General features: G+C 42.2%; 2 long non-coding RNA genes across 2 annotated transcripts; both read left to right on the plus strand.

Annotated features, from left to right (window-relative positions):
- Positions 1–13,736: 13,736 nt before the first annotated feature.
- Positions 13,737–14,654, plus strand: LOC131402739 (uncharacterized). The gene is made up of 3 exons (XR_009218929.1): positions 13,737–13,861; positions 14,153–14,188; positions 14,555–14,654. It is a non-coding gene; the product is annotated as an uncharacterized LOC131402739 (long non-coding RNA).
- A 1,072-nt stretch (positions 14,655–15,726) lies between these two features.
- LOC131402738 (uncharacterized) lies at positions 15,727–16,816 on the plus strand. Its single transcript, XR_009218928.1, has 3 exons — positions 15,727–15,992; positions 16,151–16,413; positions 16,762–16,816. It is a non-coding gene; the product is annotated as an uncharacterized LOC131402738 (long non-coding RNA).
- The last annotated feature ends 1,019 nt before the right edge of the window (positions 16,817–17,835 follow it).

Here is a 17,835-nt window from a genome sequence, read left to right on the forward strand (position 1 = left end):
GAAACCAACATGGGCCACCGAAGTGGTGAGCACTGAACTTTCACCAATTGGCTATCAGGGCTGGCTCTCCACCTCTTTTTGTATGCACCCTTCTCCCAAAGAAACGGAAAAGCTCTGATGAGGACTGCAGGGTCAAAATGTTGCCTTCCTCCATTTAGTAATTCAACTTTTATAGCCAATAATATTTTCTCCCAAAATGATACTCTCTCTCTCTACCTTGAACTAGATTGCTTGTCTCATTTCAGCATCATTGCAGGCATTATGATCTCAAGGAAACACTTTACGACCACTCCACAGTAACTAACTTAAATCTCTCTCATGGAATCTAACACATGGTATTGTAAGTCCTTACTTTTCATCTTCTTTAAAGCTACATTTAGATCACATTGAACAAATCCTTATTTTTCCAGTGTCTGGTGCTGTTCTTGGCACAGAGCAGGAGATCAGAAAGGTTGTGTTTGATTTAAGAAGTAAGTATTTCCATGGTGTACAATGAGCTTATGGTACAGCTTGGTTTCTGATCTCCTCGAGTTCACAGGTGAGTAGGGGAGACAACATGCAGTGATGTGAATTCAAGGTGGTGACATAAGGCTGCAATATAGGTACGCAGAGACCAATAGGATGAAATAAGTGATAGTATACATGTTTGTGGGGAGGGAAGTGTCATGGTCTTCTTCATAGAGGCAGTAGCATTAGTATTATATCAGACTAATGAAGGCGGATTAAATTCTTGGTGGAATTCTCAGAAATGGCAGAAACTGGTAAATTAGCCCTGCGTTTAATATTCTAGGTAGCTGAGAAAAGGTTCAACATGACTAGAACACAGACACTGTGGGTTTGGGAGTTGGGTCATGAAGTAGAAGAGGGACAGAAAACCAATACTGAAGATTTTTCATACAATAATTAACATCTTGGAATTACTCAGATTTATGATATTAAACGGTGCAATGATGGAATCCCCCCAATGGTGGCATTATCTAATTTTATTTTTGTGATTGATATGAGGCTTAATTTCACAACATCTTTTGTATAATTTAGATTTTTTTGAAATGTACTGAGATTGATGATATAGTCTGGCATATCGTCAATTTGGATAAAGCTTCCACGTGCACATTTGGCGTGTGGTAAGTTTGGGTATATGTTCCATATGCACATCTAAAGAACACTACATCCACTAACTTCAATTCCTACATGCTTGGAGATTAATAAATACACTTGTAAACAATCGATGATTAATGAGTAAACTATGATGGAAATTGGCATGTATTTCCAATTAAAAATACTATTCATCAAATCTTATGGGGTGGAATTAAATCTATCCTTAAAGAGAAATGTATAATCCTAGATTATATATATTTATATATTATAGTGTATATTTAAATAAAGAAAGGTTGAATTTCTAAGTTCTAAGCATTCATCACAAACTAGAAAAAGAGCAGAAAAGTAAACACAAGGAAAAGAGAAAACACAAAATGATAAATGTTAGAGGAAGTGTTAACAAAATAAAAGACAGACATCAAAGGATAAATAAAACTAAAGTATATTCTAATAAATGACAAATATTCTCAATAAAATCCTAGTACTAGTGTTCAAAAAAAGAGAAAAATTGCAACAAAATAATGCCAAGGCTGAAAAGGAAGTAAACTGTGCAGATCATATGGAAAATTTTTAACATGAAGAAAACATAAATATCATGTTGATACAATGAAAATTTAGAGGAAATTCACAAATTTCTAGGCAAATTAAAGTTACCAAACTGCCTCAAGAAAAAATGAAAAATCTGAATATTGCCATACCTATTACAGAAATTGAGACCATCCTTATAACATTTCTACAAAATTTTATTGTAAGCTATTTATGTGGTACAAAGTTGATGAATCTGCCCAAATATTCAAGAAAAAAATAATATACATCTACTCAAACTCTTCCAAAGAATAGGAAAATCTGAAAACTTTTTGACTCACTTTGAGAGACGAGATTAACATTGGTACTAAAATCTAACAAAATCATTGCAGGAAAGGAAATTACAGGCCACTCTCTTTCTTGGATTAAATTCATTTATACTAAAAAAAAAATCAAATCAAATCAAGGTTCCCAATTTAGCCATATTTTATAAGAAGGACATATCATGACCAAATTAGGTTCATGCAATGTAATTCAGTACACTAATCTCTGAAAAAAGAGAAATAATAATCTCAATAACTTTAAGAAAAACTAGTAAAATTAAACACCTATTCATATTTTAAAACAAACAACAAAAACAGAAACAACACTTACCAAATCAGAAACAGAAGGAAACTCTCTTACTCCCATACACAGTATTCACAGAATGGAACTTTATCTTACACTGTTGAAAGCAAGGATAAGAGAAGAATGTTCAACATCACTGTCTCTATAAGCCATTAGGCTGGAGGTCTTGCCTGATACAATATTGGCAGGAAAAGAAATAAAAGGAATAATTTACTTCAAAGGAAGAAGTAAAATTCATGTTATCTTCAGATGCTATTATGGTATAAATGTAAAAACCATATAAATTAAGGTATTAACTGAGTTTATTGACGGCTGAATACAAGGTTAATATAGAAAGTTTTGCTTCCATCTACCCATCATAAGCATTCAAAATTTAAATTTTAAAAAATGACATTTACAACATCTTAAAGTATGAAGTACATAGAAATAACTTTAATGAGACTTTCAAAAGATTTTTGTCCAAAATTTATAGAACAGCATTTAGAAAAATGGAGGAAGACTGAAAGAAGTGGAGGGATAAATCAAATTCGTGACTGAACAGACTCAAAATTCTACAGATATCAAAACTGTGTAAATTAATCTACAGCTTCCACAAAATTGCAGCTAAAATGATATCGCGTTCTGTGGAAATTACAATTGATAAAATTCTTATGAAAATGATAAAGGAAAAACTTAGCTAAGAAAATCTCGAAGACAATGAATAGAGTGGGAGGACTTACTCTACTTGACATCAGGTATTATGGCATCACAATAGAGGAGGTTCATCAAGAGGATAAACAAGAAAATCAACAGAACCAAATTGTAAGTTCAGATACAAGCTGCTCATATAGGGACTCACGTATAGAAGTCTGATTTACAAGGAAACACTGAGGAGGAGTGGGAAAATGAAAGACTTTTCAATAAACCATGTTGGGTAAATTGGCTGTCTTCATGAAGAAGAAAATGACTCGCCAACCCTAACTCACACCATCCACAGAAAACCTTATCAGGCAGATTGTAGTTCTAAATGTCAAAAGTGAGAGAATTTAAAGGGACATAAAGAGGAAGGAGGAATGCCCCTGTAAAAGGAAAATCATGTATTGATACCTGCAAGGATGAGTGGGAACGGAACAGTTTCAGAACCACATGAACATTTGGGAATCTTAAAAATCAGAGCAGAGGTAGTAGAGGTAGGCAAGACCAAGATTATACAGTCTTTTTGGTCTTCCTAAGAGTTTGTCGGATTTTTTAATGGAGGCTAAACATGATCCCACTTACATGTAGAAGTATCACTTGTGATGCAGGACAAGGGCAGGGAACCAGAGTAAAAAGATCTTATGATAACATAGGAGAGAAGTGACTAAAATCGTAACAGAATTGGTGGAAGTGAAATCAAGATGAAATGTTTTGGAGATCATTTTAGAGGGTAGAAATGGTCTCATTTTGAAACTCCCAAGGAGTGAGGTCTATGACTTGGTCATCTCTGTTTCCCTAGAATGTAGCATATTATCTGGCTCATGGAGGTTTTCCAATAACTGCTTGCTCATTGAATGAGTAAATCTAGGCCATAGCTTACAGGGGTATAGCTCAGAGAGACAGGGAGGACATTTGGTTTTCTGCTGAGAAAAAAGTGCTTTCCTGAATATGCAAGATAAATACTGAGAAGAATAATAGCTTTGTTTACTTAACCATAAATAAGATGGGCAGTATTAACTGGGAATGGTTCTCTGCAGAGCATTCTGTTACTTGGTGCCTGCAGCAACAAAGGAAGACAATTTTCTAAACTTACCCAATGTCTTCTTTGGGGGCATGCGAATGAGAGAGAATGACTGAACCTGGGCTGAGGACACTTTGCATCTCTCCCCAGACATGGATCAGTGTGTGAAGTGTCCAGATCATCAGTATGCCAACAGAGGGTGAGATTGCTGCCTCGAAAAAGCTGTGACTTTTCTGGCTTATGAAGACCCCTTGGGGATGGTCCTGGCCTAAACAGCTCTCTGCTTTTCTCTCCTCACAGCTGTGGTCCAGGGGGTCTTTGTGAAGCACCAAGACACTCCCATAGTCAAGGCCAATAATCGGACTCTCAGCTATATCCTGCTCATCTCCCTCACCCTCTGCTTCCTCTGCTCCTTACTCTTCATTGGTCGTCCCAAGACAGCCACCTGCATTCTTCAACAAATCACATTTGGAGTTGTATTTACTGTGGCTGTTTCCAGTGTCTTGGCCAAAACTATGACTGTGGCTGTGGCCTTCAAGGTCACTGCACCAGGGAGAAGGATGAGGCAGTGGTTGGTGTCAGAGGAACTTAACTTCATCATTCCCATCTGCTCCTTTATCCAGCTGAGTCTTTGTGGAATCTGGCTGGGAACCTCTCCTCCCTTCATTGACACAGAGGCACATTCTGAACACCGTCACATCTTCGTCGTGTGCAACAAGGGCTCGGTCACTGCTTTCTACTGTGTCCTGGGATACCTGGGATCCTTGGCCCTGGGCAGCTTCACTGTGGCTTTCCTGGCCCGGTACCTGCCTGACACCTTTAATGAAGCCAAGATCCTGACGTTCAGCATGCTGGTGTTCTGCAGTGTCTGGGTCACCTTCCTCCCCATCTACCACAGCACCAATGGCAAGGTCATGGTGGCCGTGGAGGTCTTCTCCATCTTGGCATCCAGTGTGGGGCTATTCGGCTGCATCTTTTCTCCCAAGTGCTACGTTATTTTCCTAAGGCCAGAGAGAAACACATCAAATGTGTTAACGAATAATACACATTCAGCAAGAAAATAATCGAAATGTAGGTTATTTTCATAGGTCACAAGAGCTTGCATACAATTGAAAAATAAACTACCACATTTTTGAAGATCCACTTTAAGTACCAACTAAACTTATCTTACATCTCCACTTAATTTTTTGCTTTACGTTTGTTTTGGCTTTGTACAATTTTCCTCGGGCATTCAAATGAACAAATACAAAAACATTCATACTAATTCTCCTCTAAAATTATGTGTGAAAGGTTGCGAAAATGGCCACACATTAGTCTTCTCCCACTCTCTGTTTGGTCGTAGCATCCCACGTTGACTCTGGGTAGACTTGGCCTTGTAACTTGCTTTGGCCAATGGGACATTAACAAATGACATAAGCAAAGGCATGAAAACCACTTGCTCATTGTTGGTACTTGTCCTTCTCTTTCTGCCCTTGGGACGCCTGAGGCCATCAATATGTGAATGAGTCTAGATAGACTGCACATCTCCATTACTCCAGGTGACTTCAAGTCAACAATCAGATATGTAAGGCCGTCCTAGACCAGCCAATCCCAGCTGAGCCACCAATAGGTCCAGATCAAAATAACTGCCCAGTTAGCCCACAGAATCTTGAGAAAAAATAAACTATTCTTATTTGAAGCCACCAAATTTTAGGTTGGTTTGTTATACAGCAGAAGCTAACTGATACATTATGCTACCATTTATATATGTTCTCTCATTATTTGTGTAATTATCACAGATTTCTATTTCTTTATCCAATATCATAGACTGGAATATTATTCTCTAGATTAAGTCTCTGAAAGAAAATCAGAGACCATATCACGTTCCATTTTACTTTTTCTCCTTCCTCTTTTCAACCAGACATCTTTAAGCATATATATTATGAATATCTTCACTAATTTTAAGATTATGGATATTCTTCTATATTGTCATCCACCACTGTTATACGCGGGGGATTTTTACTTTTAATTTTAGTCCTGTAATCCATTTGGAATGATTTACTTGTGAATAATTTTAGTTGATGGTCCAGTGTTTTATTTTACAAATGGATATCTTTTAGTCTATAAAACAAACACTACATCACTTGAAAAGTTGATTTGAAGCACATGGAATCTGAATAATGTTTGGAAAATTGATATCTTTGAAACACTGTTTTCAGTCACAAGTATAGTATATCTCTCCATTTAATCAGAGCTTTTACACGCTTTGTATCTCTTTATAAACTTCTTCATATAACTAATGTGTAGTTCCAATTATTTTAACTACTCATCTTAAATAATTCATTGCTCTTAGGAATGGAATAATTGTTTACATGTTTAAACTAATTCTTGCTCATGTAACAGTATTTTCGATGTTTCATATAGGAATCGAGCTTCCTTATACATTATTGCACTTATATACCAGTTCTAAATTTTATAAGTTATGTCCCACTAAAATAATAGATTTTCTCTTCTTCTCTAATATTATTTACCTCTTATTCTTTTGATTCTCATTTTTTCATGACTGTGCTCTCCATTGCCACACTGAATCACAGTAGTGTTTGCCAGGAGCACGTTCCTCTTCTTAAGTTTAGGGTAAACATCAGATAAATTCCTTGTCAGGGCAGAGCAGGCATCTAAGGGAGAAAAAGTAAAAACGTGAAGGGGAATCATTTCTGCCTGGAAATCAACAGAATTGTTTCTCTTGGCTGTTTGGAGCTGTAGATATTATGACAATGTGGCCAGCTGAGAATCAGAGGATCTTTCTCTAGTCCCAGGAATTAGTCTTGGTCAAATCTCTCAACCTCTTTAGACCTCATTTTCTTCACCTGTAACATGAAGAGTTGGACGAGTCTTTTTGAGTTCTGAAATCCAGTGACATCAAGATACCCTTCACCCACATGCACTTGACAAAGACCAGAGAGAATTTTTAGTTGTCTTCTTCTGCATCAACATTATTATCCATATCACCCCTTAAAGACATATCAAATGTCTACTTTCGCATGACACTGATAAAACAGATTCCATACCAAATCACTGTTCATTGGGATAACAAATCTATAGTTAATTGTTTAGAGGTAAGTATAGAGATGGGCCCTGCTGGAAACAGCAATCAATGGGCCAAAAAGTCTTGCTTTATGTTACAGCAAGGCTGTGTAAACACTCCCTAATACACCAGAATGCTTAAGTACTTAGAAAGTATGAAATAAATGGGAGCCTTGTATCCATGGTTACGAGCTAATAAGGATATGATTTTTAAAATTTTGTTAATGATGCCATTTGCCTGCTATGGGGCTGTTCTCTGGTGAGTAAAGAGCAAATGTATTCAAGGCCACTTTCATTCCTTTAATAAATATTTACTCAGTGCCTTCCACTTGCTGCATGATAGCAGTGATCTACCCTAAGAGCATTTATATTCTGGTAGGGTGACACAGACCATAAACAAAAAGAGAATCTGGAGGTGATCAATAAAGTTACATATACATCAAACTTTTTTCATTCTGGACTATTATTCACCCTTTCCCTTCTTTGACTGTTTACCAGAAGTCTAATCATGGACTTGAAAACCCCAGAAAGCATGGCTCCCAAGTTTCGTCTCACAACACCCCTGTTTCAAAGACATGGTGTTTATCATCTGAGAGTATGTCTCTTTAAGATTAAGTTCCTAAGAATCAGCATTATTTCATCACTTTCTTGAGAGGATCAATGATATTATGAAGGGGAAAAAGATATCATATGGGATTTATACTTGAAATGATGTTTCCACTCTAATTGTGTTATTTAACGTGGTGTGATTTGGGGAAAGTCAGTTACTCCTTCAGAGACACTGGTAATAATACCCTGAAAAGCATTCTATAGAGATTAAATGAAACAAAGTATGAGAAACTGCTTTGTAAATTACAAAGCAATCTATTTCAGCACATTTTTTCTAATAATATTTTCATTTATCCAATCCTTTTTGACTCTAACAAACCTGCCTAGACTTTTATCATTTATTCAACAATAATAATGGGTCAAAATGGTTGAATATTAGAAATTTCATATGGTTCAACTTAATTAATAGGCCATCACAATATTTAATTTGATTATAATTACAGTTAAATTTTTCATGATGCCTTATCATGTGCCAGGCACTTTCTAGGCATCTGACATATATTCACTCATTTAATGCTCATAACAATGCCATGGAGACAATAATATTAACCTCTATTGTATGGATGAGGAACATTAGAGGTTATATAATTGACCAAGGTCACACAGCTGGTACCCAGGCAGTCCACCTCCAAAATCTCTTTTAGGGATCCATTAGAAGTTGTGGCGCTTACATTGTAAAAGGATCACCTTGGTTCCTGGTTGGTGAATGGATCAGAAGGGACTAAGGAAGAAAGCCCATGGCTACTGAAATTATCCAGGCAAGCAATTGTGAATACAGGATTTCCTTCCTTTTTAAAGCTGACTAATATTCCATTGTATAGATGCCCCAGATTTTCTTCATCCTTTCACCCACGGGTGCGCAATTAGGCAGTGTCCATCTCTTGGTTATTGTGAATAATATTGCAGTGCATTTTGTCAAATTATTTCCTGGCACTTAGTGAGTTTGAAAAAATTCTTATACACATTCGTTATTGTAATGACCAACATTTCTACATGTCTAAAGTTTAAATATTTGTCATTCTACAGAAATACCTTGCCTAATCATGATTTGTGTCGTTATCAGTTCATGCATGATCTAAGATTTTTGTACAAAAATTTGTTCTAATGGCTTTTTTTGCATGTATTCAGGAACCTTGCATAATATGGGTATTCCCTGATTCTTGATTTTTAGTAGATTTTTCTAGTAAGCCTTTGGTATACAAAGCATCTTCGTAGATGTAAGGCAGACAGCAGAAAAATTATAAAGTGATTGTTATATTTAATTATATCTAAAGAAAACTGTAGTTTTGCTAAATTGTTTTTACACAGCCTTTGCTTATTTGTAAGAGTGACACATATCATTTTATTAATGAAAAGAAAATTCAATAAACAATTTTAACATAAAACAATATCTATTGAGAACTTATATGAAAATTTTAACTATATGCTGTCACCAATTTCCTCATCTGCAAAATGGAGATAGATAATACCATCTTCCTTATGGGTTGCTGTGAGAATACTCAAGAGTAATGTATGTAAAATGCTTATCAACACGTGGGTTGGAAAGTGATGCCCCATTCATTTTTCCATCGGGATGATGACAGCTTTTTTAATGCTTGAAGTCTGTAGTTTTCAAAATGCGTTCTACTCTTGTAAAGTGAATCCTTTTTACAAACTCTTTGTAGAGTTAGATCCTTTTGGAATACAAATTCAGGCTTCCGTGTGTGTGCATGTGTGTGTATATATACGCACATCTCTCAAATAATACTCCAAGGCTTATAATGAAAAGCTACTTTTCCCACGCTTGACTCTGGTTCCAAAAACAACTTCTTTAATTTTCTGGTTTAAAATCTATATTTCTAAATTAGCTACTCATACAGCTTTTTCATTTTTCAGCTTTTGACTATTTATAGTTTATTTCTCCTCTGAAAAAATCAGCACAAAGAGTTCTTACATATGGTAAAAACATAATTCCCCTTGCCCAATATAACTATTTAATGAATTAGGATAAATCAAAATTCAATGTCTACTGTTTTATGACATCAGTCTTTACCATTTTATAGCATACGAATCTTATCCAGAAATGTGCTACGTCAGATAGTATGAATACATTTTCTTTCTCACTTTTTCCTTTGACTTTTTAAATGGTAAAATTCTCTTATTTCTTTGTTGTCTTCCTATGGATTCATCACCGGTTCATCTCCTTCCACCAGAAAATTAAATCTCTTCTCATTAATTTCTGAGGCATGAGACAATTCATAGGCTTCAGGTTTTGCTTGCGGACATCCCTCTTGGGCTTGAACATATACACAGTCCCACATATACACAGTATGTCTGGAAGGATAGAGGAGGAAAGGATGTTTATCTCTGTGCAAAAGTACCGGGAGACAGTGGTAGAGTGAGAATATTTGAAGTTTTCTTATACGCGCACCTACGACGTAGGCCTCCCTCCCGCCAGATTTTTAAAATTAAAATAGCGTTATATCCTTATCTACTGGCTTGGAACAGCAAGTTGTAGAGAAATGTGAATATATGATCCGATTTTTTAACGAAATTAAGAACAGGAAACGCACAAAAAATTTAGAATTCTAAATATGGGCACATCATTCTATGAGGCTGTGTAAAGGTGGGGAAAGGAATGAAGAACAGCTGTTCAACATCCAGCTACCTGTACAGTGTAGGGGTCCACGGAAAGCCTCGCCTCCAGCCAAGACCCTGGAGTTGATTTCCTCCCCCTGTAAAGTCTGCCTGAATTATTCCAGACACACCCCCGCCTCTTCCCGCCCCTGGAACTGGTCTCAGCCCACAACGTTCTGGCCTGCCTCCGCCCACAGCCTGGTCACGGTTCATTGCCCTGCCTGCACCCTTGTTCCCGCCCATAGAACTGCCTTCCCGGCCTGCTGTCACTCACAGCCTTGTCCCCGCCCACAGCCTGCCCCTAGAACATGTTCCCGCACACTGCCCCGCCCCTAGATTTTGTCCCTGTCCCTGATGCCTGACCCAGCCCGCTTTCTAGCTTCTCACTTACTCTAGAAACTAGACACCTCCCCCGAGGCTGGGGTGCACGGCCTCGCCCCGCCCGCCACCTCAACCCGCAGCCCCCAAACGTTCGTCCTCCCCGAACGCCCGCCCGAGACCGGAACCGGAAGCGCGGTAGGAGCCGTGGATGGAGCGGGCGTTCTGCGCGGTGTGTTCCGTCTTCTCCGTGTGGAGCGAATTCCCGTGGACGTTCGCCCTCAGAGGCGGGGCTCGGTGAGCAGCGGGCGGTCCCGGCCCCAGTCGCGTTCCAGGGGCCTGGGCCGTAGGCAGCCCCGTCAGGGCTCGGCGTCTCTCCATCCCCCCACAGCCCCGTTTCCCCCTGGGCTGTTCACTCAGGGCCCCCGAGGCTGCTGTTCCTCCTGGCTCCGGGTGCCGCCGTCCCCTACTCTGATTCCCCGTCACCGTCCTCCGTGTGATTTTGTCCCCAGGGGGCTTTAGCCTCTTCTGGAGGCGATGTTTGGGTCGTTACAAATGGGGCGCTCCTGGCATCTAGGGGGGGAGGCAGGGATGCTGCTCAGCATCCTCCAGGGCCCAGGACGGCCCGACAGAGAATTATCCAGCTCCAAATATCTGTTGTGCCAAGGTTTGGAAACCTGCTCCAGGGCCTGAAAATCTCCCGAGCCCTGAATGAAGTGTGGAAATTGTTGACAAGTCAGCGAGTCACTTACAGGGTCCCTAAATGACAAGCTTGTTTAAAGGGTCCAGAGTCACCAAAAAGTCTCTTTCCAGCCAAGTGAGTTGAGCGACTCAAGTGCACACAGCACGAAGCTGCTTTCTCCCATCTCAGGGAGCAGCAGGTGGCTGGACAGGAATCGGGAAAATCCAGCCACAACCAACAGTTACAGTTAAATCAGTAAATACAAAAATAGAAAAGTGAATGGGGTTGGCCTTTCCATCCAACACCCTATAAAAGGCCTCAAAAGCTTGTTTGTGCTTTTTATCCCCCCTCAGACATGAAAAGCATCCGTGGAGCTCAAGTTTGATGTGAAACCAGGCTCAGGGTCCACCTGTCCTTGCTGATCCATGGATTTGTGTGTGACCAGGTGAGTACCCTGTGGACCTGGTACCAACAGGTTCCGGCAGCCTCCGCTGTGCAGAAGACCTGCTAGTGAGCTTTCCTGGGCTCGGGTTGTCACCACCTGGAGTCACTGAGAGTGAAGGTATCTTGAGAAAAATTATTGATATTTGATGGATGGAAAGATGGTAAGCTGTGTGTGGTTCTGTGTGGTAAATATTTCAGTAAGTACAGTTATATGCAAATAAAAACACATGAAACAAACGTAAATAACTGCAAATGTGTATTATAGTAGAAAATATAGATTTACTTGCATTGCATAATACTCAAAAGTCAGGATTTATATATAATATAAATACAGAAATGTTTTGTGTGTGTATGTAGTATTAGAAGACATCCTATGAAATATTAGCAGGGATACTCAACAACATTCCTTAGACCCATTCAATTTGATCTCTAAAGTCCTATGAATCCTCCACATAAATTTCAAATAAAGGAGCATTCAGGGAAGAAGATGATTTGAACTTCTTTCTATTAATAACAAATTTAAAATTGAATTTGCCAGTATCCAGATTTATTTTGAGTATTTTTTTCTTTATGACATTTCAAATCATTTGGAGGAGTACTAAGCAACACTGTAGATTGAAGGGAAGGGCACTAGTCTCCAAAAAGACTGTCCTCTCCACCTTGCCTTTTAAAGGGAATTAACTTTGTTTCTTGAAACTTTTCTGAAATAACGGTCTGGTGATTCACGTTGCAGAGAATCTTGTTTAGTAATTTTGTATTTAGTTGTTGGCCTCTACTAATTGTGTGTGTATGTGTGTGTGCCTTTTTCCTTCTAGCTTTCCTGTGATGTTCTTCAGGGGAATGTGTGCTTGTCATGCAATAGATAGTCTCTGAGTGTATAATTAATGGTGACCAACCATCCTCATTTATTCAAGACAGTGGGGTTTTCCAGGACACAGGACGTTTAGTGTTCAAACCAGGGCAGTCCTAGACAAACCGGGATCATTCCTTATCTCATGAGCCAGGCCCTGGGACACATGCATGGGGACCTGGAGAACCAGAGAGACCTTGTCCCACCTCCATGGAATTTACATTGTATTTGGGAATTTGGATTTTGAGAAGTTAATGATGAGAGTGATGTGGGAGTATGGCACAAGGGGAATCAACCTGAGGGGGCAGAGAAGCCCTCTTGAGAAGGACTGATATTTAGCTTGAGAGCTAGAGTTGGGACTGGATTTAGCTGGTAGGAGGGTTAGACTGGAGTGAGGGTGTGGGAGTGTGTTCAAGAGAGCGTTTCAGGCAGAGGGACCCGCATGAGGACACCCCTGAAGCAGAGAGCCTGGTGTGTCCATGAACTGAGAATAAAGATGGCTGAGCCGAGTCAACACAGGGGGAGGGGTGTGAGCCACACTGGCGGGGGGGGACAGGCAGGACCAGATCAGGAGTGACTTGGGACTCTGTTCTAAGTCCAGTGGGAACACTCTGGAGAGATGCGAGTAGAAGGATGATGTGATTAGAGTTTGGTCTAAGCATGTGGGTTAAAATGGACTTCATGGTTAAGAATGAAGACTTAATAGGCAAGATGGGAGGTGCTGGAAATAAGATTAGGAATAAGATGATTGTTCCCTAGGCCTGAGTGATGACTGTGGAGTAGGAAAGAAGTAGAAAGAATAGACCATGGAGTGTAGAACCGAGAGAACATAACGGTACTTTCTTGCCTGCATGTGTCAGATGGCACAGAGCACTGACTGTTCTCGCTGCTGTCTGTGCAGACCTGCGGGTGCCCCCTCACCCAGGTCTGTGTGTTCACCCCTCTTTGCCACTCACAGGCCCCCTCCACATCCTAAAAGAAGTCAGGCCTTACTTGTGAGGGGGTTGTCTCACACGGGAGACACCTAGGAGAGCCCCTGCAGGCATCAGAGCAGCCCCTTCAGCATCTCCATCAACTTCCTCCCTTCCCCTCTCTCACTTTCCACACCCAGAATGACCCCTGCTCAGTATTCCACATCCCCATGATCTTCCTCCCCCAGGCTTGAGAAGGGTGGGGTAGCCACTGGCTTGGACATCATCTGCACCTTCCATTCTGACCCCCGCAGGTCCCGGGCTGGACAGAGAGTGACTCTACTGGGAGCTGAGCCATGAGACTCAGCGCATCACCCACCTGGCCTCCTTCACCCTGGACTGGGACAGCCTCTACTTCAGTGGTGAGGGGCTGTGCTACAGCCATGCTGTCTGTTCTGTGTTCCCTCCGTTGCTCTAAAGTGAGCTATGATCCATCTCTCTATCCTCCTGCTCTGGGTTCAGTCTTCTCATCACTGTGTGATCACTGGGTCCATCCACCTTTCAACTTATTGCCTTCCCCCTGAACACCCCTCCACTCGTCCCCTCTGCTTTCCCCTCTGCTTTTCCCACAAAGGTCACTACATCCTTTCTCTCCCTTAATTCTTTATGTTCATCCCAACTCTTGCTCAGCTCCTCTCGCCTTCTCTCCACAGGTTACACCTATGGAGCCGTGGCCCCGACTACCACCAGTGAGTATTCCTGACCCTGATCTCCTGTGTCCCATCTGCATTTGTAGTTTGGGAGCACTTGTTCTCCTTCACCTGCTGTCCTTAGTGAGGGAAGGACCTGGAAGGGCCCTAATTCATCCCTTCTCTCCCTCCCGGGTTCTGGTGGACAGTCCCAGCCCAGTGTGAGAAAGCCTTAGACACAAATATGTTCTCCACCACATTCTGACCCCACATGGTTTTCACTTTAATTCTCCTAAAGCCCCGCTCTTGGTCCTCCTTTTCCAGGTATCCCATCCATCTGCCCATTTTTCTGCCTATCTGTCTCTCCTCTGATTTCAGTCACTCTTGTTCACCTATCACTCTCTCTTGGGCTCCTCTCATCCACAGGCTTGCTCATCCCTCTACTCACACAGTCACCGGTCCCCTCACTCTCATTTATGCTTCACCTGTGAATGGTGGTCCTGAGACAGCCAGTGCTGGAGCCCATGTGAGCCTCGGGTCTCCTCCCACTCTGTCCCTCCCAGATGACAGCCTTATCCACAGCTCCCGAGCCGGCCACCACGTCCCTGCATACTTGATCATCACCTGTGCCACCAGAAGCCACCACAGGTATCTGGGTGCCCCTTTTCCTTCCCAAGAGAAGCTCTCTGGCCCCACTCCCCATGAGCCAGGTGTGATCCAGGAGCTGGGAAGCCAGGGTATGAAATTCTGGTTTTAGGACAATCATGCTGATCACAAAGATTATACCAACGATTCAGTCTAAAGCCAGCTCTCAGAGAGCCCCTAGACTTGTGAAATTAACACACCATTATAATACAATGTGGGATATTTTGGGGAGAGGCACCTGGCATAATTTGGAGGGAAGGAGCTTGCTAGAGAAAGTTACACCAGAAGTCTTTAAGAATGTGTAGGAGGGACCCTGGCAAATAGAGGATGAAGGATTTTCCTGGCAGAAAGGATTCCGTGAGCAAAGGCTCCGGCCAGAAACAACATGCCATATGGGGAGAATAGAAACGAATTTGGGTTGCATGAAGCATAATGTTTAACCGTCAATAGATGGATAAAATGAGACTGAAAGGTCAGCAGGAGCCAGATTGAGTAGAGCCTTGAGTGCCAGGTCAAGAAGGTTGAACTAAACACTGAAGGCCATAGGGAGCCATGGGTGGTACTAGAGCAGTGGTGGCCCTAGTGAGGTATTCATTTCAGAAAGATTCTTCTAGTAGTCCATGAAGAACATCCTTTAGACAGAGCATCCAGTGAGCCTGCTGGGGTGTTTGTCCGGGTGAAGGAAGTTAAGACCTGAGCTAGGACAGGGATGGAGAGAGGGAGTGTATGTGAGGACCAGTGTGCAAGGTGAATGGGTGTTACTGGGAGGGAGGAGGAGCTGAGTAGACATGCTGGTTCTGACTTGGGTGACCACACGGGTGGGTGGTGGTGCCACTGGGACAGAAGACGACAGATTATAATGAGTGCAGGACTCTGGGCTGGTCTCAGGCCAGCTTTCGGAGATGGCCATCTCTCTCCCTCTCGTCTTGCAGCTTTGGGGCACAATTTGAAGACCCTCACAGTCAACGTCACCATCTCCACCCTCCGGTATTCATCAGACATGAGCAATGGCTAGGCCACGTTCAACTTCACTGAGAGGGTCCTGCAGAGCCTGGTGAAACCCTGGTTCCAGCAGCTCCTGGTGGGTTAAATCCCACCCAGCCCCTCCTCCAACCCCTGTCCCTCCTGCTCCTCCTCCTCCTTCCTCCCCAGCTGGATCATTGTTCAAGAAGAGCAGCCTGGGCCCCTTCTACTCAAGTTGCAGACTGGTCTCCCTCAGGTGAGACCCTCCCCTCAGCATTTGCCCCTAATGACCACTTATGTGACCACCCCTCTCTGTCTCCCAACTGTCCTCCCATTTCCTCTTTCCTGTTCTGGCCCCCACCCCCAGAGGTTTCAGGACCTCTCTCTAGAGTCCCCACATCCCTCTCTCCCCAGGCCTGAGAAGGATGGGTCAGCCACCTGTGTGGACGCTGTCTGCACCCACCACCCTGACCCCGTGGGACACCATGCCTCTGTGCTGGGAGCTGAGTGTCGCCACCTGTCTGCTCTTCTTCTCGGTGGCTCCTGGCTCTGCAGCCCAGAGTTTATCCATCAAGAGAGAGCACCAGCTACATTTCCGCATCATCAGCTGGAACCTCAGCATCTCGGAGCCCACATCTTAGGAGTACTCCGCCCTGCTGAGAGACACCCAAGACCAGGTGGCGTCTCCCACTCCCGTCTCTCCTTGCCCTGATGGCACCGTCATTCCTCCATCTGACTTACATCTGTTATGTGATTGTTTCAACCCTTCACTTTCCCTTCATGTCTGGGTTCTCTCAGTCCCCAGGGGTGGTGTCCTATCTGCCTTCCCCATTTCTCACATGGGTAAACTGAAGCTCAGAAAGGGGAGTATTGTGCCTAAGGTCACACAGTGAGTTAGGGGCAGAGCCAGGATTAGAAGTCAGGTCTCCCTTGTCCCAAGGTCTGTGATATTTCGCTGGCTCCAGTGGCCCCCTGCATCCCCAGGAGACCTTCATCTCACCCACTCTCCCTCGCGTTTTTTCTAGGTCACCACGCTCTACAGCGGCAGCCAGCTTTGAGACATATTCCACTCCTGCCTGGTCACAAACTTGATGTAGGTTGAGGAGATTGGAAGCATTGGCTGAGCTGGTGGCTGATGACTCTGATCTCCCGTGACACATCATTGATCTGGAAGTCACTTACATCGTGGCCATTCTGCCCCACATCCCTGTCAGCTAATCCTAACATCTCCTTCCATAAGTTTTCGGGGGATGAGAAAAGCATTAACATTTGGTGCCACCAACCTCCAGCATCCTGCTCCTCCTCCTCTTCTGGAGACTTTCAACAAATATCAGCAGTCTAACTGTGCTCTCCAATAGTGGAGCCACTAACCACATGGGGCAATTTAAATTTTTTATACACCTATTAGGATACGATTCACATATTGTGTGTGGAGAGGAGTGTATTTTTTAGGTTTTTCTATATACAATATCTTCTCATCTGCAAAACAAATAGTTTTACCTCTTCCCTTCCAATCTGGGTTTCTTTTATTCCTTTTTCTTGCCTAATTACCCTCATTAGAACCTTTAGTATCTGTGATTAACATACGAGATAAGGGAAGACATCATTGTCTTGTCCCTGGTCTTAGGGGGGAATTTTCAGTCTTTCACCATTGAATATGGTGTTAGCCGTGGGTTTTTCATCGATGCTGTATATAGGTTGAGAAAGCTTTTTCTATTCCTAAATTGTTGAGTGTTTTCTTTTTTAGACATGAAGGGCGTTATATTTTGTGAAATTCTTTTCTGTATATGGGGTCGAGATTGCATGTTATTGGCCCTTATTCTATTAATATTGTGTAACACATAGTCAAGTTTTCAGATATTAAGCCAACCCTTCAACTAGAGGTGAGAGGTTAAGATGTTCTCAAGTTTTTCCTGGGCGTGCCACAGCCCTGAGCCCTTGTGGCCTTCAAGATGCCCGCAAATACACTGGAGCTTTTCAAAGCCACCTGTGGACATCTCATGCCCCCAATTTTTCTTCTAAGTTTATGGCTCACCTCTTGCCTGCCTCAGCTGGTATCACTCCCTCAGGCAACTACAATAGAAAACAATTAGCCCTGA

This window comes from Diceros bicornis, unplaced genomic scaffold, assembly GCF_020826845.1.
Source record: "Diceros bicornis minor isolate mBicDic1 unplaced genomic scaffold, mDicBic1.mat.cur scaffold_249_ctg1, whole genome shotgun sequence".
Classification (NCBI taxonomy): Eukaryota; Metazoa; Chordata; class Mammalia; order Perissodactyla; family Rhinocerotidae; genus Diceros; species Diceros bicornis.